Source organism: Apodemus sylvaticus, chromosome 5, assembly GCF_947179515.1.
Source record: "Apodemus sylvaticus chromosome 5, mApoSyl1.1, whole genome shotgun sequence".
Classification (NCBI taxonomy): Eukaryota; Metazoa; Chordata; class Mammalia; order Rodentia; family Muridae; genus Apodemus; species Apodemus sylvaticus.
Window position 1 is genome coordinate 10717240 of NC_067476.1, and position 27735 is coordinate 10744974.

Here is a 27735-nt window from a genome sequence, read left to right on the forward strand (position 1 = left end):
AAAATAACCTAAGATACTATTTAATATGTAGTCTGCATTCCGAAGTCTTGGGATAGCAGCACACTTTACATCCAAGCCACTAGCGAGCAGCAGCCTAGCTCACCTGTGCAGTTGGAGACGGAGGTGGAAAGTGACCCTCACAATTATAAGCCGTAGGGTTGATGAAGGCTTCGTCAGTTAGCTGTCTGGGGCTTCCTTTGCCGGGTTTGCCTCCTTTATATGGAGCCCAGGGAACAAAGGGTTGGGGGGCTGTGTCTGCTGCGAGGGACACTGCCCACGTTGCCTGCAGCGGCCTCCTTTCTTTCTTACTCACCCCAGGTGTTTAATAGCAATATGCGGAACAAAAAGACATCCTCAGATACAGAGTTCTAGAGTAGCACAGTTTAGTTGACTAGACTGTCAAACTGAGAATTATAAGGATATCTTTTATTTTTAGGTTATTATTTTTGGTTTATGTATATGAGTGTCTTCCCTGCATGTATATATGTACACCATGTGTATTCAATGCCCGAGAAGGCCAGAAGAGGGTTTTGGATCTGCTGAGACTGGAGTTACAGGCAGTTATGAACCACTGAGTGGGTGCTGGGAACCAACCCAGGTCCTCTGCAAGAGCAGCCAGTGCTCTTATCTGCTGGGTCATCTCTCCTGCCCCTTAAGGTTGTCTTCTAAGGAGAGAACTCAGAATGACCCCTACAGGCCTCTGTGTGGATTTGAGATAAGTTTTTTTTGTCCTTGTCCTAGGTGCTCTGGAGCTTACTATGTAGACCAGGCTGTTCTTGACTTTATAGAGATTCTCCTGTATCTCTCTCTCTCTCTCTCTCTCTCTCTCTCTCTCTCTCTCTCTCTCTCTCTCTCTCTCTCTGTGTGTGTGTGTGTGTGTGTGTGTGTGTGTTTGTGTTTAAGAGAATGTATGCAGAGAGAGAAAATTCAGTCTGGCAGGATGGCTCTGTGAGTAAAGGCTGCCAAGACCTGAGTTCAGTGTGGGAGCCCCATGGAGGACGGAGAGAACTAACTCCCACAACTTTTACTCTTACTTTTTTTTTAAGGTGTGCAGTAAAATTAAGTCATGTTCTCTAAGTTTTGTCTGAGTTTTTCAGAGCCATTTTAACTTAAACTCTACATTATTTCATGTTTTAGAAGTTCTTCTAAAGTCGGGATGGATCCTATAATGAATAAGAATGGAGATGGTTTCATTTACAGACATTCCATGAGTGTTGGAAATTTAGTAGGGCTGGGCCTGCTTAGTACCTGGGTGGGAGGGAGAAAGCCGTGGTTTGGTCAGCACATAGAGTGATGGAGTAGGAATTTAATGGGACCCTTAGCGTCAGATCCAGTGAGGTGTAATGTCCTCTGCACTTCAGGTTCATGTGCTTGTCTGAGACATGGTAATTCAGTAGGGCTGTAGATTTATATCCACCTCCTAGCTGTGCATAGAGGATTTACAGCAGAAAAACAGAACAGTACCACTGGTATGCACCTAGGAACTGTCTTGAGGAGAGAGCCGTCCAAGGCCAGCTACCCCTTGTGCTTACCAGTCTCTTTCCTGCCTTTGCCCAGCTCCCGGTTTAGAATGGTACAGGAGTGTCTTGAGGGATATCAGATCTTCTGATAGGCCCTTTCCTGTTTGTTTTTCTCTGGAACTATGGTCTGTTCTGGCTAGTGACACTGTTTTAACTTTTTTCCTTTTGTCTCTGTCTAGGGACCTTTCCTTTCATATATCCACACAGGGGAAGGTGGACACCCTCAACTTGAATTTGCGTGCTCCTTTCTCAGCACACAAACTCCGAGAGGCCCTGAGTGTCCAGCTCCAGCTCCCTGTGTTTATTCACCTCCTGTGTCTTGTGGCCTTCCGCGTGCTGGTCGATGGGAAGCTGACAGTGGCCTCCTCTCAGGACTTCCATGAGGGAGTAAACACACAGCCTCAGTACTCTTCAGTCTGTCTGCCTTCCTCTTGCTTGTCCGTCTGTCTCAGTCGTCAGTCTGTTCCCCTCACCTCCAGGTCCGTTCTCCCTCAGCATGCTTTGATGTCAGGGCACTAACTGTAAACACTAAACACAGCTTCTGTGCAGCTGGCCTGCCACCAGGCTTTGCCAGCCCAGGTGCTCCCAGGACCCTACCAGGCCATGGTGGGAGAAGGGATCTTTTGTTGTTGCCAATGTGAGCCCAGGAGGACCACTGAGCATGGCATGGCTACAGTACTGCACCTAGTCACATACTCCAACACAGCCTTTTCCCCAGACCAGTTCAGTTTCTGCCCCCAGCAGGCTGTGTTCCTAAAGAGGTCTGGGTCTGAACTGTAGGCGGGAGGGAGATTTGGCACAGTCATAATAGTTTCCTGCTGCATGCCCTCACTTAGGTGGCAGGTGATTGACTAACTATGCTTCCGCCTTCCACTTCCTGCCCCAGAGACCATTCTTCCTTCTGTGTCTCTTGGGTACCTACAGGTGTGTAATTTATGGAGGTGAGTGCTGATGTGGGCAGGCTGATGGCATGGGAAGGTTGGTTGGTTGGTTGGTTTTTACCTACATGCCACACAGTGCAGGGTCCCCTTGGGGAAGTGCCAGGTTTGCTCAGGGCCAGGGAGTATGAAGGGAGAGTGTGTGGGAAGTGAAAGGTGGACGGAGGAGACCGCTTAGGATTGCCTGCTGTGGCTGGTGCGGCTAGCTCTGAAGGCCTTGAGGCATTGGCTGTTCTTCGTTGTGTGACTCCTTCCGTGGGTTAGTAGGGCAGGAAAATACTGGGTGTGCGTATGTGAGTTACATAAGGAAGTGGGTGCAAGAATGGGCTCTGGATTTCAGGCTGTTCCGCCTGGGGACTGATGGATGCCCAAAAGACACATGGAAAACCTAAGAAAGCCATTTTGTGTTAGCTGCCAACCTACATGAAGACTTTGGTGGCTGTGGTTTCTGTCTCTTGTCTGAACCCTGACGTCATCCCGGCCCTTGAATTTGCAGAAATGATGACACTTGGGGTTGACTCTGCTTTCTCTTATTTTTGAGCTCTGATGGCAGGAAAGGGCTGGACCTGTCTTCTGTCATTTCTTCCTCTGCTGTGTGAACTAAATGTACCTGTCAACTTGTTTCAGCGGGGTTCTGAAGTAATTTTGCCAAGCCAAACAATGTTATGCTAAAAATATACTGTTTCAAAATTAGTCTTTAGCTGGAAAGGTTGTTATACAATTAGGTAGAAAAGCTAATTCAGACATATATGGATGGAAGGAAAGAGAAGAGAGGATTAGTCAGAATCCAAAGACTGCGTCCTCCCACTAAGAATCTTGCTCTGAGTTTGGCCTGTGTAGACCATTCCAGTTTTCCTTCCAAGCTTTTTTTTTTTTTTGTCTGAAATTACATTTACTCCTTACTTGTGCATGTGCGCACGCGCGTGTGTGCTTTAGTGCACCTGTGGAGGTGGAGGTGCGACACCAATTGTGGGAATCTGTTCTCTCCGTCAACCATGTGGGGCTTGGGGACTGAGCTTAGGTATTCAGGCTTGGCAGTAAGCACAGTTGCCGTCTTGCCTCTCACTGACTGTCCTAGTTAGCATTGCCATTGCTGAGATAAAACACCAGGAGCTAAGAAAGCAACCTGGGGGGAAATAGAATGTGAGCAGGAAGTCTAGCGGGGCAGGAACCTGAAGGCAGGAGCTGATGCAGAGGCCATGGAGGGTGCTGCTAGCTCAGCCTGCTATCTTACAGCACACAGGACCACCAGTCTGGGGGTGGACCCACTCACAGTGGGCCTGGCCCTCGTCATCAGTCACTGATTAAGAAAATGCCCCACAGACTTGCCTGATCTTATAGATGCATTTTTCTCAATGGAGGCTCCCTTTTCTCCAGGAAATCTAGCTGGTGTCAAGTTGACATAGAACTAGCCAGCGCACTGGCCTATGGGTGTGGTTTTGTTTGGTTTTTCCTTTCTCTTTTATCCTGCTGTGTCACAGTGCAGTGAGTGCTAGACTGCTGTTCTGTTCTTGGAGCCAGAGTCTTGGTAAGACGTGGATGTTACTGGTTTTCTTTGTCCAGCTGAGTTCTTGGTTTTCTTAGCATCATGCACTTCAATTCTCTGTGCATGTCTGTGCTTGATGGGGGGTGCTCTTGTATGAACTAGAACTTGTCCTGTGCCTCTTCTCCCTCAGTAACTGGCCTCTGACTTGAGTCAGTGAAGAATGCAGTAGAACCCTGTCAGGGTCCCTAAGGCAGGAAAGGCCTTGATTTTCCTCTCAGGTCAAAGTGTTGCACTGCATAGAACAGGGGTCCCATATCCAGACGGGCTGTCTCCAATCTTGAAGTCTACTCCTGAGCACCTGCTGGAGAAGGCCTTACAAGGGACTCTGTCTAAGACTCGCAGGAATTCTACAGTTGTCTAGCTCATGTTGAGCTTTCTAAGAATTCATAAACATGTGAGCTGTCTGCTTCCCATGTGGTTCTATAGCAGTCCCCTCCATTCTCCTAGGCTTCAGGGATGGTTACACATTTTGCAAGCATATCTCTCTTTGGAGAGATTATGGCTCATTAGAATTCAATCCCCCTATATCCATATGATCTCACTCTGATGAACTCGAGAAGCTGTGATCTTAGAGCTGTCAGACATGTTCTCCTGGGATTTCAGTGACAAGCACAGAACATTTGTTTTGTTTTATTTTGTTTTGTTTTGAGATAGCAACTCTATACAGCCATGTCTGGCTTCCAGGCTGTCCTCACAGAGATTATCCACCTGCCTCTGCCTCCTGAATACTGGGACTAAAGGTATGTGCTACTACCACTGTGGGAAAATTGAGGTCCTTTAAGTGATGGAATCGGGGGCAAAGGCTTCTGACTCAGGTTCTAGGGTGGTTGTGAGAGGTATAGAAGCTCATCAGACTCCAGAAGAGTAGGGAAGGCTGGAGATTAGGTCTGAACATGAACCTGTAGAATATCAAAAATATCTATAGAGAGAAGACAGCAGACCTAGAGAGACCAGCAGGTAACTATTGGTTTTTGTACAGTGAGAACAGAAAACCCTGTACAGACTAGACACAGATCATTCAGGAAACAACACCTAACCTAGAATTGTAGAGCCTTAAAGCCAACTTTAAGACTGAGAGTGAGTATAGTGGCACAGGTCTTTAATTCCAGTACTGGGGAGGCAAAGGCAGGTTTATTTCTGTTAGTTTGAAGACAGCCTGGTCTACATTATGAGTTCCAGGACAGCCAAAGATACATGGTGAGACCCTGTCACAAACATCAGTCATATAAAAACAAAAAGAACTTACTGCAAAGAATCCATCATCGAAGGACATCTTCACTGGTGCATTTCAAGGAAAGTGAACCCAAGAAGGAAGGGTTAATGTTGAGGGAGACTGCCTGTGACCTAGACTTGTAAGTTTGCCTGAAGGTCACACCCAATCATGCCTTTTTTCCATCAGAAAGCAGGCTACAAATAGCAGTGTGTGTGCTCCCAGCAAGCACACTGCGCCCTTAGGGTTCTCTTCTAGGATAACCTCTGTTCTGTTAGATAGCAGCCTAATGGCTGCGTCTCATAGCCTCTGGGGCTTTGTCTTTGCTAATGGGTGCTGTCTTCTTTGTTTGCAAATCTAGGTAGCACTGGACTTTGTGCCCTGGCGCAGGCCACAGGGTAGTCTGAGGCTTGAGCTGTGGCCAGGGAAGGTCTCTTCAGTTCCATGCATCAGCTCCATGCTTCTCCTTTTATATCAGTGTCTTCCTGTCGTGCTGCTCCTCCCAGACCTTCAGTTCTATCTTGGTATCCATAACATACCCGACGCTGATACCAGATACTTCCTGATCTTGCCTCCTGGACACAGGAAGGAAGTGCTGAGTTGAGGGTAGGATCTAAGATATACTTTGAATAGTAGTTACCTTCTGTCCATTGTGGTTCCTGAAAAGTTTGCACCCCAGCAGAAGTGATGATGTTGTATGAGGTGGCAGGGGGTATCTTCATAGTAGACAGAGTTGCTAGAGCATAGAGAAGGTAAGGGACTCACCTGATGGTTGCAGGCTGTTCTGGGCTCCAGTCAGATACTCTGTTCCCTAATAGCACCTTGTCTCCTCGTAGAAACAGTTGATAAAATGCTGCCCAGCCTGGTAGCATGCAGAGGCAGAGAGGGCAAAGAGGGAGAGGGAAGGTAGGGAAGAGAGGAAGAGTTGGGGAAGAGGCGAGGCAGAGGGGCGGAGGGGCAGAGAGAGGCAGAGGCAGAGGGATCTCTAGCTTGAGGCCAGCCTGGTGTATGTAAAGAGTTCTAGGACGGTCAAGGCTCTGAAGAGAGGCCCTGTCTCAAAAACCAAAAACATTGCCCACCAAATTCAGGGGCTGGAGAGATGGTTCAATAGTTAAGACCACTGACTGCTTCCAAGAGGACTCAGGTTCAATTCCCAGCACCCTCATGGCAACTCACAACTACCTGTAATTCCAGGATCTGACACCCTCACACAGACAAGAATGCAGGCAAAACACCAGTGCATATAAATAAAAATAAATAAATTATTTTAAAAAATAAGAAAGAAAATGCTGCCTAAGATCTGCCAGTATGAAGGACATAGGGTGTGCTTGTTTTTTAATGTGCCTGTCAATACAGATTGTTGGGGTTTTGTCTAAGCTCCACCCCACACCTACCTGGCAATAGCCAGGTATGCCCCCGCCCCAGAGATCTGGCCCACTATAAGAGGGGCTACTTGCTCCTCCTCTCCCTCTTTGCTCTCTGCTCTCCCACACTCTCTTACCTCTCTGCCTCTGGGGCTCTTCCCCTCTCCACGTGGTCATGGCCGGCCTCCACTCTCTATTCTCTCTCTCTCTCTCTCTCTCTCTCTCTCTCTCTCTCTCCCTCTCTCTCTACCTCTCTCTCTACCTCTCTCTCTCTACCACTAACTCCTATCCCCTATTCTGAATAAACTCTATTCTATACCATGTCTGTGTGTGTGTGGTCCCTCGGGGCAGAGCTGCCCAGGCAAGGGCCCGCCTGGACACCTTCCCCCACGCCGCCTAGCCACACTCACCTAACCCCCTATACTCCCCTCTTTTAAGCCCCTTCATCATCCTGCTGCCGAAAGTCCTTCAATGGTGCATTGGCCGGGAATCGAACCCGGGCCTCCCGCGTGGCAGAATTCTACCACTGAACCACCAATACCAACACAGATGAATGTCTTTTTTTAAATTATTTTATTATTTTATATACATGTGGATGTTTTGCCTACATATGTATCTGTGTACCACATGCACGCAATGTGCCAGTAGTTTGAGAGAAGGCATAGGATTTCCTGGGACTACAGTTACAGACAGTTCTAAGCTACCGCATGAGTCATAAGAATATGGGTCCTCAGCCGGGCGGTGGTGGTGCACGCCTGTAATCCCAGCACCCTGTCTGGAAGAAAAAAAAGAAATTCCGATCGGACAGGACCAGAAGAGTCAGGCCCAGGCTGTCCATGGTCATGCGGAAGAAAAGGATGTAGTACGCTAAGTAACTGGAGAAGCTGGGAAGCAAACACATCTATGGGGAAAACCTTAGAGAAATTAATCGAGAACCAGAAAGATGGTTCAGAGGGAAAAGCACCTGCTGCTTTTTCAGAGGACCCAGATTCTTTTTTTCTTTTTCTTTCTTTTCTTTCTTCTTCTTCTTCTTCTTCTTCTTCTTCTTCTTCTTCTTCTTCTTCTTCTTCTTCTTCTTCTTCTTCTTTTTTTTTTTTTTTTTGGTTTTGTTTTGTTTTTTGGATTTGGGTTTGTCGAGACAGAGTTTCTCTGTGTAGCCCTGGCTGTCCTGGAACTCACTCTGTAGACCAGGCTGGCCTCAAACTCAGAAATCTGCTTGCCTCTGCCTCCCAGAGTGCTAGGATTACAGGTGTGCGCCACCACCGCCCGGCCGGAATTTCTTGTTGTGAGTGTTCTTATGTCTCTGTTACTTTTTGATGCTCAGGACAGTTTTCAGGTCGTGTTCTAGAAACAACTGGGGTCTGCAGGCTGCATGCAGGTCACTCATTTTGACTTAAACTTTAGTACTGAGTTTGGTCCTGCTTCCTACAGAAACACATAGTGCAGCTGCTGGCAAGTGCAACTGCAACCCAAGCCTGTCATTCTCCAGGTGACCATGGGTGACAGCACACTGCTGCCGCATTGCTTTAACTGCTGCAAGCAGCAAGGCCTGACTTGGGTTGTATTTTCTTAAGTTGTACGTTCCTATCTGTAAAGTGCAAGATAAGTCTGTCCTACAGAGGAGTGTTGGATTACGATCCAGCTCATTTATTTGGCTTATTTTTCCTTTCTTCTGCTCAGAAGCTTAGGAGGAACTCCTCTCCTTCTCAAAAGGCCAATTTGAGGGCTGGAGAGATGGCTCAGTGGTTAAGATCACTGACTGCTCCTCCAGAGGTCCTGAGTTCAGTTCCCAGCAACCGCATGGTAGCCCACAACCATCTGTAATAGAATCTGATGCCCTCTTCTGATATGTCTGAAGACAGTTACAGTGCACTCATATAAATAAAATAAATAAATCTTTAAAAAACAAAAAGAGCCCAATTTGTAATACCTTAGGCCATGGGAATATGACTTCCTGGCCTGTTCAGCCCTTCTCTGAAGGCTAGATTTCACCAAGACTCACTACATTTTTGTTTTGTTTTGTTTTGTTTTGTTTTGTTTTTTTGCTTAGCTGTGTTTTGCTTACAGTCCCATGGGCAAAGACTTTAACCAGTGGTTGCTGTTGACTGATCAGAGGACTTAAGCAAGAGTCGCCCCAGGAATAAGCTATGTCTTATGCTCTTGTTGTCAAGTTAAGGAAAATGATCTAAATAATCAAAGCTTATCACACAGGCCCTGAGTCCTTGAGACTTGTGCTTGCTTTCAGACAGGAAGAGGCATGCCCCTGGAACCTACAAGCATCGGTTTGGCCATTGGCTTCTGTGATAGCACCATCTCTTAAACCCTATCCATGATTTTACTGATCGTTCATAGTTCTCACAAGTGAACCATGGAAAGTGAGTTCACCTCCCCCTTTGCTGCTCTTTGCTTTGGTCTGTTCATGTTCCTTTAGCACAACCTTTATGAGAAAGAGGGGAGCTTGGAGCAGGCTGGGCTGGGGAACGTTTCTCACATGGTGTCTTGTGAGCATTCTACCCATTCCTTCCTTCACAGCCCTAGGAAGGAGTCATTCCCGGCATGACACAGCTCAGAGTTCTACAGACAGCCGCTTTCACTTACTGCCATTGTTTAAACAAGTACTGTTCCTGGAAGTGGTTTCAGAATAGTCTGTCCTTGTAGCTCACTGCTCCTTTGCTCTTGTTTTGAAAGTATTTTCTTAATGATAACCAGCAGAGCACAAGCACAGCACACTAGAAGACTCTGCTAGTCCAGCCCCCAGCTGCTGACGTTACAGTCAGTAGCGGTGAGATTTAGAGCTCTTTATTTTATAGAACTAAAGAGGTTCTCTGGTTGCCTGGCACCCCACTTTCTGCTGTTGAGGAGTTCCGAGGTCTGAAAGTCCCTTGGACAGTGACAGAGAGGAGCTTTTATTACTGTGTAAATATGAGAAGTCCAGCGAGAGCCGGGGCTGGGCTGCCTGAGTTGTTGGTGTGTTTTTAACTGACATACAGATTTCCATGACACTAAAATTTTAAAGAGTGGATGCAAAAATAAAATGAGATCTTTGGCTATATTCATACATGTCTGAAAGCAGTTTATTAAAAACTTGTTTTGTTTTTGTTTCTAAAACTCTTTTATTTTTTTATTTTTGAAACCACCTTAGCTGGCCTGGAACTTGCTTTGTAGACCAGGCTGACCTTGAGCTCAGAGTGCTGGTATGCAATACCACTGGCTATGTAAGACGTTTAAAAATAATGGAAAATACAAAGGTTTTGAACGCCCGTGCGATTCATTAAGAACCGTTTGTGTACTATGTAATTTCTTTCCCTCGCAGCATCTCTTCTTGTCTTTGAAGCCCTCACTGCAATTTACAACCAGTGTGATGCAGTCTCCTCCAGGCCGGTGCAGCTGCTCTGAGGGGGCCGTGCCTGTGCTGCGCTTTACCATTTGTCAACACTCATTCCATAATTGGGTCCATAGTTAACAGCAGGACTTAGGGGGTGTGGAGCCCAAAGCAAGCACTAGCATTACACACACATCACAATTGCTGTGCCAAGTACCATTCTGAGTGCTTTTCATGATAATTCGTGTGTGTTGTATGTATCGAGTGTATTAGGTGTCGACTGTGGACAGAACACCTAGCACATAGCTGCTTCACATTTACATTTTTTTTAAATATTTTTAATGTATGTGAGTACACTGTGGCTGTCTTCAGACACACCAGAAGAGGGCATCAGATCTTATTACAGATGGTTGTGAGCCACCATGTGGTTGCTGGGAATTGAACAGAGGACCTCTAAAAGAGCAGTCAGTTCTTTTAACTTCTGAGCCATCTCTCCAGCCCCACGATCACATCTTTGTGGTAAGAACTTTGTTGTCTGTGTGCCAGTTGTCTGAGGCATTTTCCAAACAGGAGTCTTTGCCCCACAGAACACAGTGCGCATGTGCCTGCCGCCATCTCACATGCTATGTCTGTAGACTGTGCCTCCTCCCTCATGATCTCCTCTTTCTCTCCGCTTTAATCTCTTCTGCATGTCAGAAGGAATACAGATTCATTGTGGTGGCAAGTGGTTAACCTTTTTTTGTTGGTTTTTTAAGACAGGCTCTCTCTACATAGTCCTGGCTGTCCTAGAACTGTCCACAGACCAGATTGACCTCAAACTCAAACTCTGCCTGCATCTGCCTCCCAAGAGCTTGGACTAAACGTGTGCATCAATACACCTTGCCTGCAAGTGTTAACTTTTCATTCCTACCGTAAAGCACACCCTTTGAATGAAGCTGTGTTAGGAATGTGTTCCTTCTTTACTGGGAACAGGAGAGCCTTTCTTTCTCCGTGTCTGTCACACGTGCTGCTGCGGTGCTGCGTGTCCCTCCCTCCGACATCTCTAGCTCTTAGACATGTCTTTCTGTGTGTGTTTTGGAGGCATTCTAGTCTAGGGCTCTGTATGAAAGAGAATGTCTGCTTCTCAGAACAAGGCTGGACATTTTTAATGAGAGGCCCTGAGCTGTAGTTTGCATGGGACTTACAAAATTGTGTTTTTTTTAGTCAAAAAACAAAAAACATTTTTTTAAACATTTACTTATTTAGTGGGGAGGGCAGAGGTCGGGAGGGGAGAAGCATGAATGGAAATCAGAGGACAGCTTGAGTTCTCTTCTTCTACAATGTGGGATCTGGGGACTGAACTCGGGTCATAGGGCTTGGTGACGAATGCCCTCACTCGTTGACCCATCTTGCCAGCCCAAGAGATATACTTCTTACTGCTGTTGCTATGAGTGTAATCTATAACATATTCATGTGAAGCCCATTTCAAATTGGCAAGCACATGACTCAGATACATAGGAAAGGGAGATAATGACAGGAAGCAGGACACTTGTACCCCAATGAAAAGCAATATTTACTACAAGTCTACTGACACAGAGAGTCCCTCATGAGTGTGCAGAGGAGACACACCGCACAGGAGCCTAAGGGCACTTCTCCTCACCTTCGGAATTTCACAGCAGAATAGACTGTGATCTGATGTAGTAAGACGAGACGCTTGTACCTTGAGTGTTCCCTTCTGACCTTTCCTGCTGTTACTCAGCGGTTAAGAGCACTGACCGCTCTTCCAGAGGTCCTAAGTTCAATTCCCAGCAACCACCTGGTGGCTCATAACCTTCTGTAATAGGATCTGATGCCCTCTTCTGGTGTGTCTGAAGAGAGTGACAGGGTATACACATGCACAAAATAAATAAATCTTTAAAAAACAAAAAGAATGGGAAAGAGTCAGGAAAATGAGAAGGGGGGGTTATAGCAGGGAGAAGGTGGGGTAAATGCAAAAGAAGGGACAGTAACATAACTCCTAAGGAGTCATATGATTAGCTAGCTACCTTACACTCTGTAATACGTATAAGTCTGTATTAACATACATATATAGTTTAAATGAAATTTTCCCATCTAGGCTGGCAATGCTGGCCCTAAGAACCAAAGTCCACCTAACAAAAACTCCAACCCCAGGCGTGAGAAACCCTCTTTTGAATTGTTGGCTAAGGCTGTTCAAGAGTCTCCCCATATATTGTCCTTGGTTGCTCCGGCCCCCAAAGGTGGAAGATAAGTCCTAATTGATAAAGACACCAGGCACTTCAACCCAAGAGCCCATGAGCTGGAACTGACCTAAATACTTCCTTGCTGAGATGGAGCGCTCAGGGTACTGAAGGCACTGGGCAAGCTTCCAAAGGAGGGAGGCAAACAGTAGTCCTACCTGCCATGGCGCCTGTGAGCCACCAGTGACCAGCCAGGGCCTGATAACCCTCTGGTGCAGGAGGGAGGCACACGTACGTAGGTGGGCAGTAACCGAGAGCCCTCGAGGTGACTCAAGTCTTGCTATACGCGAAGGAAATCATATCTGCTGCCAGAGACCTAGCCAACCGCTCAGGGCGAGTGACGTCGTGGATCTTGGAGGAGAACCTACAACTACCACTTTACTAAACCAGCATAATTCCTAACTAAACCCTAAATATTTGTCCTCATAAAAGTGCACAGTGTAGTCCTCACCCCTCAACAAGAAAACTTTCTTTGCAGCAGAGACTACATCAGAAAACTGCAACCAGTTAAAATGCAGTTATGAAGCCAAGTACCAATGGATACATCTACGACACAACTCCCACACCTAAGGCTCAGGGAGCATTGCAGAAGAGGGGAGGACAGAGGATCAGGGAGTCTGCTGTGAAACTGTCTTCTAGAAATGTCAGAAGCTACACCCTTACCGTCACACTGCCTAACACTGGAGCTGAGTGAGCACAGCAGTGGGCATGCCCAAGTGCAAGGGAGGCGTGGGGAGGCAGCGAGCACAAGGCCTCAGCCCTCCACAGAGAACTCCTGCAACCAGAGGGCGGGCGCTGAGAGCGGAGAAGCAGCCTTCCCGGGGAAAGCACATCGAGTGGTTATCCAGTGCCAAGGTCGGTCAGCCCTTAAAACACAAATACAAGTGACATTGGACAAACTGACAGGGGAGCCCATAAATTTGAAAATGAGCAAGGAGGGATGTTTGAGAGAGTATGGAAGGAGGGAAGGGGGAAATATTGTAATTATATTACATTCTTAATAATAAAAAAATTAAGAACAATGGGAGGGTCTTCCATCCCCATTAGATTAAAAAAATGTTATGAAGTAGAAAAAACAGAAACAGATTAAAAAGCACACCTAACTCCATGGTGTGTATGACTTCAGAACAGCTGCCCTATTGCTCTCTTCCAGCACCCTGGAGAGTGTTGAGAGCTGGGACTCATCCAGCTGTGGGCTGAGGTGCCTGTGCCTCACTGGGTGATGCCTAGGGTGGCAGCCCCAGCAGCTCTGGGCTGGTGAGGGGTGTAGAGGGTGCTGTGGGGTAGGGAAGACACAGCTTGTCCCGTGTTGCTTTTCTTCCCTCTCATTTCGACCCCTCTGTGGTTTCCCTTACGTTTTGCCTTCCTTTCAGTAGGTCTGCTGTGACAGTCTCTTAATTTCCTTCGTCTTGGAATACCTGAGTTTCTCCTTTATCCCTAGAGGACATACTTGCTGTCTGTGCAAGTCTCTTGATGCTATGTGGCCTTTGTGGTTTTGGAGGGAAACTGTCACGCAGTTTGCTTTCCCAGTAAGCCAGATACCAACATCTCCCTGATGTTGACATGCTCTTCTTAGCTTCTAGAAGTTTGACAGGGCTAGGGACACACACAGCTCAGCTGTACTGTGCTTGTCTAGTGGGCACCCTGGGCTGTGCAGTGCTGCCTCACCGCTCTAAGTCCACTTTGTGTGCTGTGCTGGGTTTCTTGTCTTTGGACTGATCTCATTTGGAGTTCATAAACATATATGAGACAACAAAAACCTCATTTTCTGGTCATGATATAAATGTGGGTCCCATGCAGACCACTCAGCGCTCTGATGAAATGGGTCTGTTTTCTGTGGGCCTGCATAGCCATCTGTCTCCTTTACCTTAGGAAATAGAAAGGTCTGTCTTGCCATGGACCATATCGGGCCTTCTTTTTTAAATGATTTGTTTATTTTTGTTTTATGTGCATTGGTGTTTAGCCTTCATGTATGTCTGTGTGAGGGGGTCAGATTCCCTGGAACTGGAGCTACAGGCACTTGTGAACTGCCATGTGAGTGCTGGGAATCGAACCCAGGTCCTCTGGGAGCTGGTGCTCTTAACTTCTGAGCCGTCACTCTGGCCTCGCCCCATCTTTTCTCTAAGCATTTTTGTTTTGCTTTTATCCTTTTGTTTTGATGTTGTTCTTTCTATGTGCTGGGGATCAAAGACAAGTTCTTACTCATGCTAGGAAAGTGTTCTCTCTCACTGAGCAACAACCCTAGCCCAGACCTTCATGGTCTGACATGAAGAGTATCTTGTCTAAGGCAGATAGTGTTCTAGAACTCTGAGTTAGCTGGTTGGTTGTTTCCTGCCTTACTGCAGACTTTAGAAATAGTCTGAATGGTAGTATGGATAATCCACTCCTAACTCCCCAGTGGGTGCATGGGTGCTTCTCCCTACTTTCCCAGTGTTGTGATTCTCTAATGAAACACACACACACACACACACACACACACACTCTCTCTCTCTCTCTCTCTCTCTCTACCTTATTTTTAATACGCCCTAAGCTAATGCCTCTCCTCCAATACTCTTGAATTATTTTTTTTTAAAGATTTATTTATTTGTTATATGTAAGTACACTGTAGCTGTCTTCAGACACTCCAGAAGAGGGCACCAGATCTTGTTATAGATGGTTGTGAGCCACCACGTGGTTGCTGGGATTTGAACTCAGGACCTTCCGAAGAGCAGTCAGTGCTCTTAACCTCTGAGCCATCTCTCCAGCCCCTATTCTTGAATTATTACTTACTAAACTCTATATTCTTTCTTTGCTACCGCAGACCCAATGGGGTAGATTACTGGGTAATTTGGAAACCCAATTAACATAAGCAATAAATTAAATCTACAACAGTATTCTTTCATTTTTAAAGTTTGGTTTTATTTTGAGCTCTGTGTTTGTGTCTGTGTCTTTATGGGTATGGGCATGTGAGTACAGTGCCCCAGGTTCACGGTCCCGGCAGCTGGAGTTACAGGCAGGTGTGAACCCACTGACACGGACATGGATGCTGGGAACCAGACTCAGGCTGTGGGGCCTCTGAGGGCCCAAGTGGAACAACTTTCTTGATCATCATATTTTCTGAAAAAATCAGTGTTCCCTTTCTTTGCTGGGTCATTCTATGGTTGTTTTCAGTGTTTGCTCTTAAAGTGATCATGGTAGTGTCTATTTGCAGTTTCAGCTTCCCAGAAGGCTGACACAGGAGGATTGTGGCTTTGAAGCTGGTCTGGGCAACAGTGAAACTCTAGCTTTAAAAAAAAAAAAAAAAACCAACATAACAAAGGCCTTGGGGTTTGATTTTTCCATGTGTGGCTGGCTTTGTTTCTTCTTGTGCTCATTTCATGGTTTGCCTCAGTTTCTGTATGTCAGTAAGTGTAGACAACGTGCGTCCTTGGTTCTTCTGAGTCGCACATCCTTTCCTGCTTCCTACAACTCCAGCTCTCTATGTTGGTCACTTGGTATCATCTGGAACTTACTCTGAGTTGTTATTATTATTTTAGTCTTTTTTCCTCTTGCTTGTATTGGTTTTCCATCTGCAACTCCCTTTGGGAAGTGGGCAGAGACTCACTGTGTAGGCCAAGGCACTATAGTATTGCCTACACACTCAATCCTCTGTCTCCCACGTTCTGGGACGGCAGCTGGGAGCCGCCGTGCCATTGGTGCTCCTGCCCATCTCTCTCACATTTAGTGAATTTTTCATTTCTTGTGTTTCATTTTTTCAGTTCTGGAATTTCCATTGAGTCTCCGTGTTGTCTCTGTCCCCTGCTGGGGTTCCTGACCTACCTCAGTGAGATTTTCACCCACTCACTGGACCACGCCTCCTTCTGTCACCCATGCGACAGCTGGAAGAGCTGCTCCAAACAGCAAAGGGAGGCTGGACTCATCTGGGCTACACTGTGGCCTGGTGTCCCCAGTGCCATCTGTGGCCAGCATTTCTGATTGCATTCTAGATGGTCTGAAGTTCTCTTGTGGGAATCTGGATTCTTTAGTCTTCTCCAGAGACACAGTTAGGGCTGCAGCTCCCAGCATCCCTTCCAGGGTTACGTCACTCTTGTCAAGACTCAGTTCCTGGCTTCCCCTTTCTGACTCACTGAGCCAGGGATCCTGAGCTTTCTCGCTGGGGCTGTGCTGGCAAAGCCACAGACAGAGCTGGGAAAGGCACTCATTTGGAAACACAATGATAAGTAAAATTATTATAAAGACAACTTTGTAAAAACATGGAACATTTTGTGAACACAAGTCCCCAAAATGCCAGAAAGCTCAGAAAGTTAATAAGCCTCGTTGATGATAAAGAGGAAAGGAATTCATTTTCTGAGTGGGTAACTTGGTCATTTTACCGACAGGGGACTCAAATGCTTCTTTTCTATTTTATCATCTATTTGTAGTTTTTCCTGTGTGTGTGTGTGTGTGTGTGTGTGTGTGTACATGAGCGTGTGCACCTGTGCTAGCTGCACATGTGTGTGTTCCTGAAGGCTGGAGCAGGGTATCAGGTGTCCTTCCATCATCTATACTGTTTCTTTGAGACAGGGCCTCTTGTTTGAACTTGGAGCTCAGCTGATGACCGGAGCCCCTGCAGTCCCTTATCTCTGTTCCATGTGGTGTGAGGGTCTAGGTGTGTGCGGCCACACCCAGCTTTTTAATGTGAGTGCTGGGATCTGAACTGGGGTCTCATGCTGTACTGCAAGTGCTGCTGTCCACCAAGCCATCTCTCTAGGCCCTCCTTACTGGTTCTTCTGAAAGGTTTATCTGTCCTTTGCAGGGGTAAAGCTATTGATGTTTGACATGTTCAGCTTTGCCAGCAACTTAGGACATAGCTCGGCACTGCTCCTTCTGAGTAGTCGAACAGTTTTCTTAAGGATCAAATAGATAAACCACATTTGTTGTAGACATACTCATATTTCTTCATGTAATTTCTATTAATTATCAACTAATTGAAGTTTAGTAGCTGCTGTGGTGGCACATACCTGTAATTTCACCAAATATGAGATGAACACAGAAAGATCAGAACTTCAAGGCCATCTTTGCAGAATGCTGAATCCCAGACTAGCCTGGGCTGAGACCCTGTTGTGAAAATAAACAAATAAAAATTTCTAGGCACAAGAGAAACCCAAGACTTGTTCACCTTTCCCCATCTGTAGACATTGTCACTTAAACAGGTTTTCTGGGAATGAAATATGTAAGGCTATAACATGGCTTAGAGGGAGCCCTTTAAAGGTCATATAATGAGCATTGCTCTCGCTCTTCATCAGAATCACAACAGGTGGATATAGTAGTGTGCATGTTTGTGTGGGGAAAGACATTTGCAGTGGAGCTGGAAGGCTCAGCAGCTAGGAGTGCTTGCTGCTCTTTCAGAGGATCCAGGATCAGTTCCTAGCACACACATCTGACAGGCTTAGCCTGCTGTTACTGTGACTACAGCTCCAGGGGATCCAGCACCTCTTCTAGTGATCACAGGCACTTCTCTCTCTCTCTCTCTCTCTCTCTCTCTCTCTCTCTCTCTCTCTCTCTCTCTCTCTCTCTCTCTCTCTCTCTCTCCTCTCCTCTCCTCTCCTCTCCTCTCTCTCTCTCTCTCTCTCTCCTCTGCTTCCCCTTTCCCCTCCCCCTCCCGTCCCCCTCTCCTCTCCCCTCTTCCCCTCTGCCTCTCCTCTCCTCCCCCTCCCCCCTCCCCCCCTCTCCCCTGTCTATCTGTCAATCCTGAAAAGTGAGAGATTTATAGTAAGGATTTGGACTTACAGAGGTTAGCAAGGCCCCTGCTCTGCATGGGAGAGCCAGTGAGGTGGTTTGCAGGCTAAAGGTTGCCAGCTTTGGGCCCAGGTGGAGCTGCCATTGCAGTGAGTCTTAGGAGAGGTGAAGCTCAGCACTCGGGCAGGAAGAGTCCCCAACTCCAGTGTGGTCAGATCCACAGTGTAGGGACCCCCAGCGTACATGCCAAGCTTCCATTAAAGCTTCCTCACAGACACATAAGTTTTTTAATTTGTTTTTATTTGTGTGTGTGCAAAAGCCTTTTAAAAAGATATTTATTTATTTATTTATTTATTTATTTATTTATTTATTTATTTATTTAATGTGAGTACACATACACTGTCATTGTCTTCAGACACACCAGAAGAGGGCATCGGATCCCATTACAGATGGTTGTGAGCCACCATGTGGTTGATAGGAGTTGAACTCGGGACCTCTAGAAGAGCAGTCAGTGCTCTTAACCACTGAGCCATCTTTCCAGGCCCTAAAAGCATTTTTTAAAGTGATAATCTTTTCTCAATCCTGGCTAGCTCCTAAATAAATGAGACAAAGACTAAGATTTATTTGATAAGCTTTACAGCACAGTAGCTGAGTAGTTATTAATTTATTCTGTTCCTTAAAGCTAATCTGGCCACCTCCTACCCAAAATCCCTGAGATACTTGTATTTTAGTATTGGTCTGCTCCAGGTATGTTCCCATGATGTCTCCTGGACCCTTTCCTTGTGGCAAATCCTCTTCCTCCCTCCCTCCCTCCTTCTCTCCCTCCCTCTCTCTCTCCTCTCCTCTTTCCTGTCTCCGACTGTGCCCCCCACCCCCGTTGCCCCCCCCCAAGCTGGGATCAGAAGTCCAGCCCTATTTTCTTTTCTGATCAGCCATTGCCTCATCATCATTTGTTGACAAGTCAGAGAATAAATGTGGAACAATGTTTTTAAAACATTCTCTTAGGAGATAATTATGAGCATTACAATGCTGTATCTAGATTGCAACCAGATATGGGGGTAGAGAAATCAGCATTTGAATAACACAAGGATAATCTTTATACAGTGTACAGCAGCATTATGTCAGAGTGTGTGTGTGTGTATGTGTGTGTGTGTGTGTATGTGTGTGTGTGTGTGTATGTGTGTGTGTGTGTGTGTGTGTGTATGTGTGTGTGTGTGAGTGTATGTGTGCAAGTACCCTCAAAGAGCAGAAGGGGGTGTCAGATTCCCAGGAACTGGAGTTATAGTTGAACTTGGGTGTTGAAACCCAAACCCAGAGCTGGGTGGTGGTGGCACACGCCTGTAATCCCAGCACTTGGGGGGCAGAGGCAGGTGGATTTCTGAGTTCGAGGCCTGGTCTACAGAGTGAGTTCCAGGACAGCCAGGACTACACAGAGAAACCCTGTCTCGAAAAAAACAAAAAACAAAAAAACAAAAGAAAAAAAAGAAAAAAAAGAAAAGAAAACTAAACCCAGGACCTCTACAAGAACAGCAAGCACTTCTACCCATGGAGTCTTCTTACTAGCCACCCTACCAGGCTCCAATAATTCTTTAACCAAGCATCTGAACACCTGGGAGCAGCCTCGTTTAGGTACCACACAAGAGTGCTCAGTCTGGTCTTGTTAGACTACATAAGAGAGAAGGTTTTACTCTGGCTCATCAGACGACTTTTTCCATCTGGGAAGGTGTGATGTCAGAAGCTGCTGCTTAATCACTGTGGCAGTCAGAAGGCGGAATAAGCCCCACACCCTTGCAGCAGATGCCCTGCTCCCTACAGACTGCATCACTGCTGGGGATCTGCTGAGGATGTGTATGTGAGGGTCTACTTCCGGCTCGCCATCCTTTTGATTGCTGATATACTTAATTGACTATTTTAGTTTATAAGGAGACCTGTAGTTGACTGTGTCAGTCTTCCATATTCCTAACTAGAAATTTCTAAGTAAGCTGCTTTGCCTATTTAAATCTTAACATTTGCATATTAAGTTTAGGCTCATTCATCTCTACTAGAAGCTTGCTGGGTCTTTGGTTGAGACAGTGTTGACTCTGTAACCCCAGCTGACATCTGAATTTGTCTAATCCCTGAATGTAGTCATTTTCCCATGAATTTAGAACTTCTAATTTCTCTCTGTAGTATTTTACAGTCTTTGTTATGAAGGTCTTATACAACTGTTGCCAGATTCATTTTAAATATGTTTTCACATAACCTTCCTCTCCACTGTCCACGTACACACCCCTCTCCACGTGTGTATACACATACTCCCATCCACATGCACACATACATAACCCCCTCTCCAATGTACTTACACACACACACACCCCTCCCTCAGTTGTCCCTGAGCAGAGCCTCTCTGCACATGGTTCTCTTTGCCAGGATAAGCACTTGTCCCATACTTCCCTCTTTCTTTTACATGTTGTCATCTTCAGTGATGGCTTTTCTTGTCACCGTATTTAAAACTGCAGCCCTCTTGTATGTTTTAGCTACAGATTTAAACAGCTACCCTTCCCTAGTTCATTGTGTCTCTTCCCAACCTGAATGTTAGCTCTGGGAGGGGTGCAGGGCAGAGGGAGACAACAATTCTTCTCCTGCCTGTCGCCACTTGTTAGCAAGGCCCCTGCTGTGCTTGGGAGAGCTAGTGAGGTGGTTTGCGGGCTAAAGGTTGCCAGATTCTCAACCTTTCTAATGCTGCCTTTAATACCTCATGCTGTGGTGACCCTCCCGATAAAATTATTTTCCTTGGTACTTTATACCTGCAATCTTGCTACTGTTATGAATCATGATAGAAATATCTATGTTTTCTAATAGTCTTATGAGACCCTTATGAAAGAGTCATTTGACCTTCCAAGAGATTGAGATCCACAGCTTGAGAACCCCGTTCTAGAGCCTAGGTGAACACCAGCTCCTGGTAGGTTCTCCAGAAAATGTTTACAGAATGCTCAGGGCTTATTCCCTGATGGCTTCATAATGTGTATCAGTATCGTGGGTATCTTTGTGCATATGTATAGACCACAGCACATGTGTTGTGACCCGAGGACAGCTGTGCAAGTTGCTTCTCTCTTTTCACCCTATGGAGCATAGAGATCAAACTTGGGTCATTAAACTGGCTGGCAAGAGCCTTAGCCACAAGCCATCTTTTTGGCCCTTGGTGGCATTTTAATTGCTTTTCTTTCTAATACACTTTATTGTGTGGCAATGTATTCTCATGTATCCCATGTTCTGGAATGCAGACAACCACCAATATAGAAGGGGCCCTCTCCTGGGGAGCAGTAGACATTGGAATTACCCTGGAAAAGGGGGTAGGTAAGCAGGGTCTTAATGGTCAGTTTCAGAGAAGAAATGAATGAACATGAGGGCCTGACAGTTGTTCCCTTTTGACAAGTGCCACACACTTCTGGGGGCTTCATACACCCCAGTGGAAAGTTAATCTAGAGTCTAACTTAATGAGGACACTTTTGATATTTAAACAGCATATTAAACAGATATTTGTGTGTGTGTGTGTGTACATACTTACACGCACAGGTAAGTTTGTAAAGTAAATCCCCAGAAGTAGACTTGATGGTTCAGAGGGCAAATGTGTTTGCAATTTTGGCTGTTATGGAATATTGCCAGATTCCCCATGAGACTCTCGGGAACAGGAAATGAGAAAGACAAACAGGGTACCATGCAGGGCTGCCAGCATCCCACAAGTGATGTGGTACCACGGGACAAAGGATGGTTTCGTCCCCTAAACAGTGGAGCAAGTGTCTTCTGTCCTCAGGAGAACCACATAGCCCCCAACTCCTGCCCCTTACCTGCAACATTGTGATACTGCTTTTCCTGAGAGAAGCTCATACACCCTGGAAGTGATGAGCTAGCTGTGTGACCTTTAAGTCAGGTTGGATAAGTAAGCCCTTAGCAGGGAGCTGGCTCCACAGAAGCAGACAGAGCCAGGCCCTGCTACCCTGCACTTCTTCCCTGCCTGCCTTTCCCTCCTCTGAGGCAGATGAGAAAATGGAAGAGAAGGCCAAACAATACTGAAAAGTGTTATTATTAAAATCTCTGTGTGCATGTGTGTGTTATGGGGTTCCATACCACAGTGCTTGTATGGAGATCAGAGGACAACTTTTGGGTGTCAGTTTCCTTTTTCCACCTCTATGTGAGTTCTGGGGAGTGAATTCAGGTTCGGACTACACAAGTGTTTCCCAGTGAGGGGCTCACCAGGACTGAAAATTCCTAATTGCCTGATTCTTAAAATTCCTTTGTTATTATAAGGCTATGATTCATGAAATACTAGTTGTTAATTGATGCTAAAAGCTAATTGGACATGGCTGCCTCCCAGCATTTTAGGAACACAATTTTATTATCTAGAACTTTTCCTGCAGTGGATCTAAATCATCTAAGTATTTTGACCCATCCAATTCTGTGTGATACTTAGTTTCCACAAGGATTCAACAGGTGGGACTGTGGTGTATGTAAGCACTGCTCTCTGTCTCTGAAGACCCAGCACAGGAAGCTGGGATGCCCCTGAGAATATCTTATGCTTCCTGAATGGGAGGCATGTTCTCTGAGTCTTGGTCCCAGCTGTACCAGGCACTGGCTTCCCTGTGGCTGTCTCTCCTGGGATCAGCCTGAGTGCTGTCTCTTGCTCCCACTATCTTGATGGCCTCATCTGTCTATAGGCACTCCCCTCCCCCCACTCCCTAGCAGAAACCCCTGTTGTATCTGTGCTGGCTGGAGGTGTCAGGAGGGTGGGACTGTGATAGCTCTGTGATCTCATTAGAAAGATCTAATGGTGTAATGTGGTGTGTGTATTGGAGTGTGCACATGCAGGCCGAGGCCAGTGTTAACTATTGGGCATCTTCCTCCATTGACAGTCTCTGCCTGAACTTAGAGCTCACCCATCAGTCCTCTAGGTAATCCCTTCTGTCTCTCCAGAGCATGCTGCCACATCTGGCTTTGTATGAGGGTGTAAGGATGGAGCTAAGTTCTCCTGATGTGTAGCAAGCATTGTACTTAGTGAGCTCCCAGCAACCATCATGCTTCTGCGGGGTATGCATCAGCCCCTCACTCCTTCATACTGGTGAAGTTTAATCCACTAGTGAGGCACATTTTTGATGACTCACTTGCCACCTGATGGGTATTGGGGCCTTGGTGACTGGGGTACTGTGAACATTCACACACAGTTCATGTGTGGATATACTCTCATCCCTCTTCAATTGATGCTTAGCTCAGAAGTTTTATCTTAGCTTTAGATTGTTTTGTTTTGAGCCATGATGTCTTTATGAAGCTGTCCTGGAATTCAATATGTAGAGCAGGCTGGCCTCCAACTCAAGAGAGATCTGCCTGCCTTTACTCCTGAGTGCTTGAATAAAGGTGTGCACAACCACAACCAGCTTTATCTCAAGGTTTTTTTGTCTTGTTTTGGTTTTTTGTTTGTTTGTTTGGTTGGTTTTTTAAGACTGGGTTTCTCTGTGTAGCCCTGGCTATCCTGGAACTCACTCTGTAGACCAGGCTGGCCTCGAACTCAGAAATCCGCCTGCCTATGCCTCCCAAGTGCTGGGATTAAAGGCATGTGCCACCACTGCCTGGCTTATCTCATTTTTTTTTAAGATTTATTTATTATATGTAAGTATACTGTCACTGTCATCAGACACTCCAGACGAGGGCATCAGATCTCGTTACAGATGGTTGTGAACCACCATGTGGTTACTGGGATTTGAACTCAGAACCTTCAGAAGAGCAGTCAATGATCTTAACCACTGAGCAATCTCTCCAGCCCTCATTTTTTTTTTAAGAGCCTGTGTATTGGAGTGTGCACATGCAGGCAGAGACAGAGTTAACCTTGGGGTCTTCCCCCATTGCTCTCCACTTTAGGTTTTGAGACAGCCTCTCCCTGAACCTGGAGATCACCAGTCAGTCCTCAAGGTAATTCTGTCTCCATCTCCTCAGGAAAAACTCCTTTCCAAAGGGACTGTGCATCTGCATTGTTTGTTAACATGTTGCTTGTGACTGTAGCCCTTAGAGTGGGGTGCAATGGGAGCTCGCTGCAGTGGACTTGGGGAACTCACTAGGTGGGTATAGTGGGGTTCCCTGTTTCTGTCCCCTAGGAGCAGACCAGGCTGGCCTGGAACTCGCTGCCTTCTTCCCTAGTACTTTGATTCAAGGTGTGTGTGTGTGCCACCATTGCCTGGTCTGAGCATCTTTTTGGGTGCTTACCAGCCATTTGTTTTGATTCTTGGTGGCACATCATTGACTCTTGCCAGTGTTAAACCAGTTTGAACATGTTCTAACTGGGCAGGAAGGGTTCTCTGCATTTCGGGATACAGTTGTGCTTCAGGTCTATGGTAGACACATGGCATTTGCTTTCCTCACAGCTCTCATTTCTTCCATGTTCTCTGGCGTCCTACCATCCACACTGCAAGCTAGAGACCCAGGAAAGCTGCTGGGGTTTCTAGAGGCCTGAGACCCAAGGGCAGTGTGAGACACAAATGCCTTGAACTGGGAACATGGAGAACAGAAGATCCTGTCCTGTTAAAGAAGTCAGACCCAGGGAAGGTAAATGTCACCTTCCTTTTTCTGCCTTTTGTGAGTCCCTCTGCTGATCGGATGAGGACAGTGCCTTAACCCAAAAGCTCATGCCATCTAAATCTGTCCTCACAGACACACCCAGGACTAATGTTTAGTCACTTTTCTGGCTGACACAAAACCCACTACTGCCACACTTAGGGAATATGGAAATCACTTGGAGATCCTGTGCTGTGCCACAGTCCTTCTGTGCTAGCTGGTAGGAACGGTGCCCAGGTGAGCTTTGGAGGCAAGCCCAGTTTTGTCTTTTCCAGTCAAGGGCACAGGAGCCCAGATGTGGCCCTTTCCTGGGCCTAAGCACAGTGTTCCTTGAGTAGTCTCTTCAGGGTCAGCCTCAGCCCTTCCTTCCCTGTTCACAGTGTGCTTCTGAGTCCATGTGCCCATCTCTGACTTTAAGGCAGGGCTGACCCTCCCACTTAGTGCTGTCCGTGCTCTGAGTGGAAGGGAGACTTACAACGCCAGTTAGTGCTGGTCCTTTTTAAGACTCAAACATAAGCTACATTCCTCAGGCCCCAAGCTTTTGCTTGCTTGGGTGCAGTACTAGGCTGCCAGACCACGGGAGGGTACTGTGGGCTGATAGCTTGGGTAAACATGGCTTCTGCCTCCTCCTCCCTGCTGGGTTTACACTGTGCTGAGGGTTGGCCAGCTTGTTTTCTTTCCCTCTCTCTGCACTCCTCTCCAGCTGCCTTCTTCCCCACCCCCAAAAGTAATGTGATCTCCTAGGCCGCTGTGCAGATTCCTTTAGTCTTAGGGAAAGAGAGGAAAGATGTTAACTGTTGGCTTCCCAGTTCCAAGTTAACCAAACCCCAGTAGCCAAGCACCATGCTGGTCTTGAAGCAAAAGGATGATGGGGTAACAGTGTCTACTTGGGCTTGTAAGTTCCCTGTGAGAGGTCTTCTTATTTCAAGGATGTTAGCTCTGAGGATGTAGGGCTTTAAGAGTTTCTTTTTCCTTTCTTTCTTTCTTTCTTTCTTTCTTTTTTTTTTTTTTGGTGGAGATATGGGCTACCAGCTGATGCTGACCTAGAATTCATGATCCTCCTGCCTCAGTTTTCTGAATATTAGTGTTTAAAGGGTTGTGCCACTATATTGGCTATGGAGACTTAAATCTTTATTCAATATTCAGGTCAGAAGAAAACAAGACAGTAATTAATATATATATATGTTTTTTGGATTTGGTTTTTTCGAGACAGGGTTTCTCTGTATAGCCCTGGCTGTCCTGGAACTCACTCTGTAGACCAGGCTGGCCTCGAACTTAGAAATCCTCCTGCCTCTGCCTCCCAGAGTGCTGGGATTACAGGTGTGCACCACCACTGCCCGGCTGACAGTAATTTCAAATAAAATTCTTTGACCCTCACTGCAGAATGAACCCCAAGACAGGAACACAGACATTTGTGCAAGCATGAAAAATAACTCAAGTTGAACTCAGGCTTTAGAATAGAACAAGAGTGCTCTCTTGCTCTGTGTTATTTATATTTAATGATATTCCCATTTACAAACAAACTTTAAGGTGCTGATGTGAGTAGATTTAATGACTCGGAGCCTGGATCCTTCTCATCAGCAAAGCTGAGACCTGTTCACTACAACAGGTTTTAAATAGTTTTTCATTCCAATGCCCTTCTTGATTACCCTCTCACCCTGACCGTGTGTGTGTGTGTGTGTGTGTGTGTGTGTGTGTGTGTGTGAGCGCTTTGCGTTGAGGTCACAGGCCAACACCAAGTGTCATCTTCAGTCACTCGGTTTTGTAAGGCAGGGCCTCTCACTGATCCTGGGGCTCCAGGTTGGATGAGAGACTGTTCAGGGGATCCCAGGGGTCTTCCTGTCTCTACCTCCCCAGTCCCAGGGTTACGCACTTTTAGGTGGGTGCTGGAGATCCAACGCCAGGTCCTTGGCATGCATGACACTTTACTGACTAACCCATCTCATTACGCATCATGTTCCTGTTAATTATGGGATCTAATGGATGGCATCTAATAAGGAAACCGTTAACAAAGGGTTTTAGGGATTTGGGTTCCATCCTTGGTTTTGCTACCAAAGTGCTGGGTGGCTTGATGTAAGTTGTTTAACCTCAGGCAACAGCTGTGAGGCCTATAAGATGCACAAAACTGTGAGAAGTTTTGAGGTACATTTCACCACCCACTTCCTGCCTCACTGAAATGACAGTTTTGAGACTGCCATACTATGGAGCCCAATGACAGTCTTTCTGTCCTCAGACTCCTGAGTCCTCAGACTTAAGTGTGAGTAACACATAGATTTTTTCTTTTAAAAACTGAAGATGTGTAAGGACAAAAAGAATCCAGAGGGAGATAGAAGTGAATATCAAAAGTAGCTCGTTCTGGGGGAAATGGGAGGCAGCCAAGAGTGGTAGCAGACTTCAGGGAAGCAGCCTAACTTTTGAGAGCCCATGGTAAGATGTGAGCCACTGCACACTTGTGGGAAACTGAGGAAAGCTCAGAAACAAGAGGCACTAGGCTCAGAGAGGGAAGTCTACAAGAAGGGTGTTGAGATTGCTCACAGGGCTCCCAGCCCTGCACAGCCAGGTGTCAGCTATTCTACCTCAGCCACATGAGATGGCGTGTTTCCCATAATGCTGTGGGCTCAGGAGATTGCTAAGCAGTATGGATTCAGGTAAGCCTCTGGTTAGTAATAGTGGAGTAGTCAAGAATGGGGTTTGTTGTTGAATATCCACACAGTGGTGAAATTCCCAGCCTCTTCCAGGGCCTGCCAAGCTAGACTTTAACAGAGAACAGATTGAAATACTCTTCTAAGGAGGAAAAAATGGAATGGCCCCAGAAAAGTGCCCCCCAGATCCCAGCACTGGGGGCTGCTCAGCTCCTTCCCTCAAAGTCTTCAGGTGTGCTACCCCTTCCAGACATAGGACTTTAAGTCCTCGTAAATAATGAATGAACAGCAGAGTTTCATTGAAAATTCCAAGAATTCTCCAAATGATAAGGAATAAGATAGATTCACAGAAAGCAGGAACTCAGTAGGAATAGAGGTGTACAAGAGGAGCTGGAAAGGAGAGTTCTGATCCTCAGGGACAGCACAGCATCAAACAGCATGTGCTGCTGACAGCAGGAGAAAAAACTTTGTTGTTGTGTTTGTTGTTAGTCTGTTGTTTGTATAGCAGAGTCTTAAGTGGCCCAGGTAAACCTTTTAAACTCTAAGTAGCTAAGACTGACCCTGAAATCCTAAGAATCAATATTTTACTAATAAAAAACATTGCCTGGACAGTGATGGCCCATGCCTTTAATCCTAGCACTTGGGAGGCAGAGGCAAGTGGATCTCTGTGAGTTTAAAAC

General features: G+C 46.2%; 1 protein-coding gene and 1 long non-coding RNA gene across 2 annotated transcripts in view; both read left to right on the forward strand.

Annotated features, from left to right (window-relative positions):
• The window catches only part of Abl1 (ABL proto-oncogene 1, non-receptor tyrosine kinase), a 113489-nt gene that overhangs the window by 36376 nt on the left and 49378 nt on the right, over window positions 1-27735 (forward strand). The window lies entirely within an intron of this gene.
• LOC127685210 (uncharacterized) lies at window positions 23727-24825 on the forward strand. Its single transcript, XR_007977807.1, has 3 exons — window positions 23727-23774; window positions 24224-24404; window positions 24510-24825. It is a non-coding gene; the product is annotated as an uncharacterized LOC127685210 (long non-coding RNA).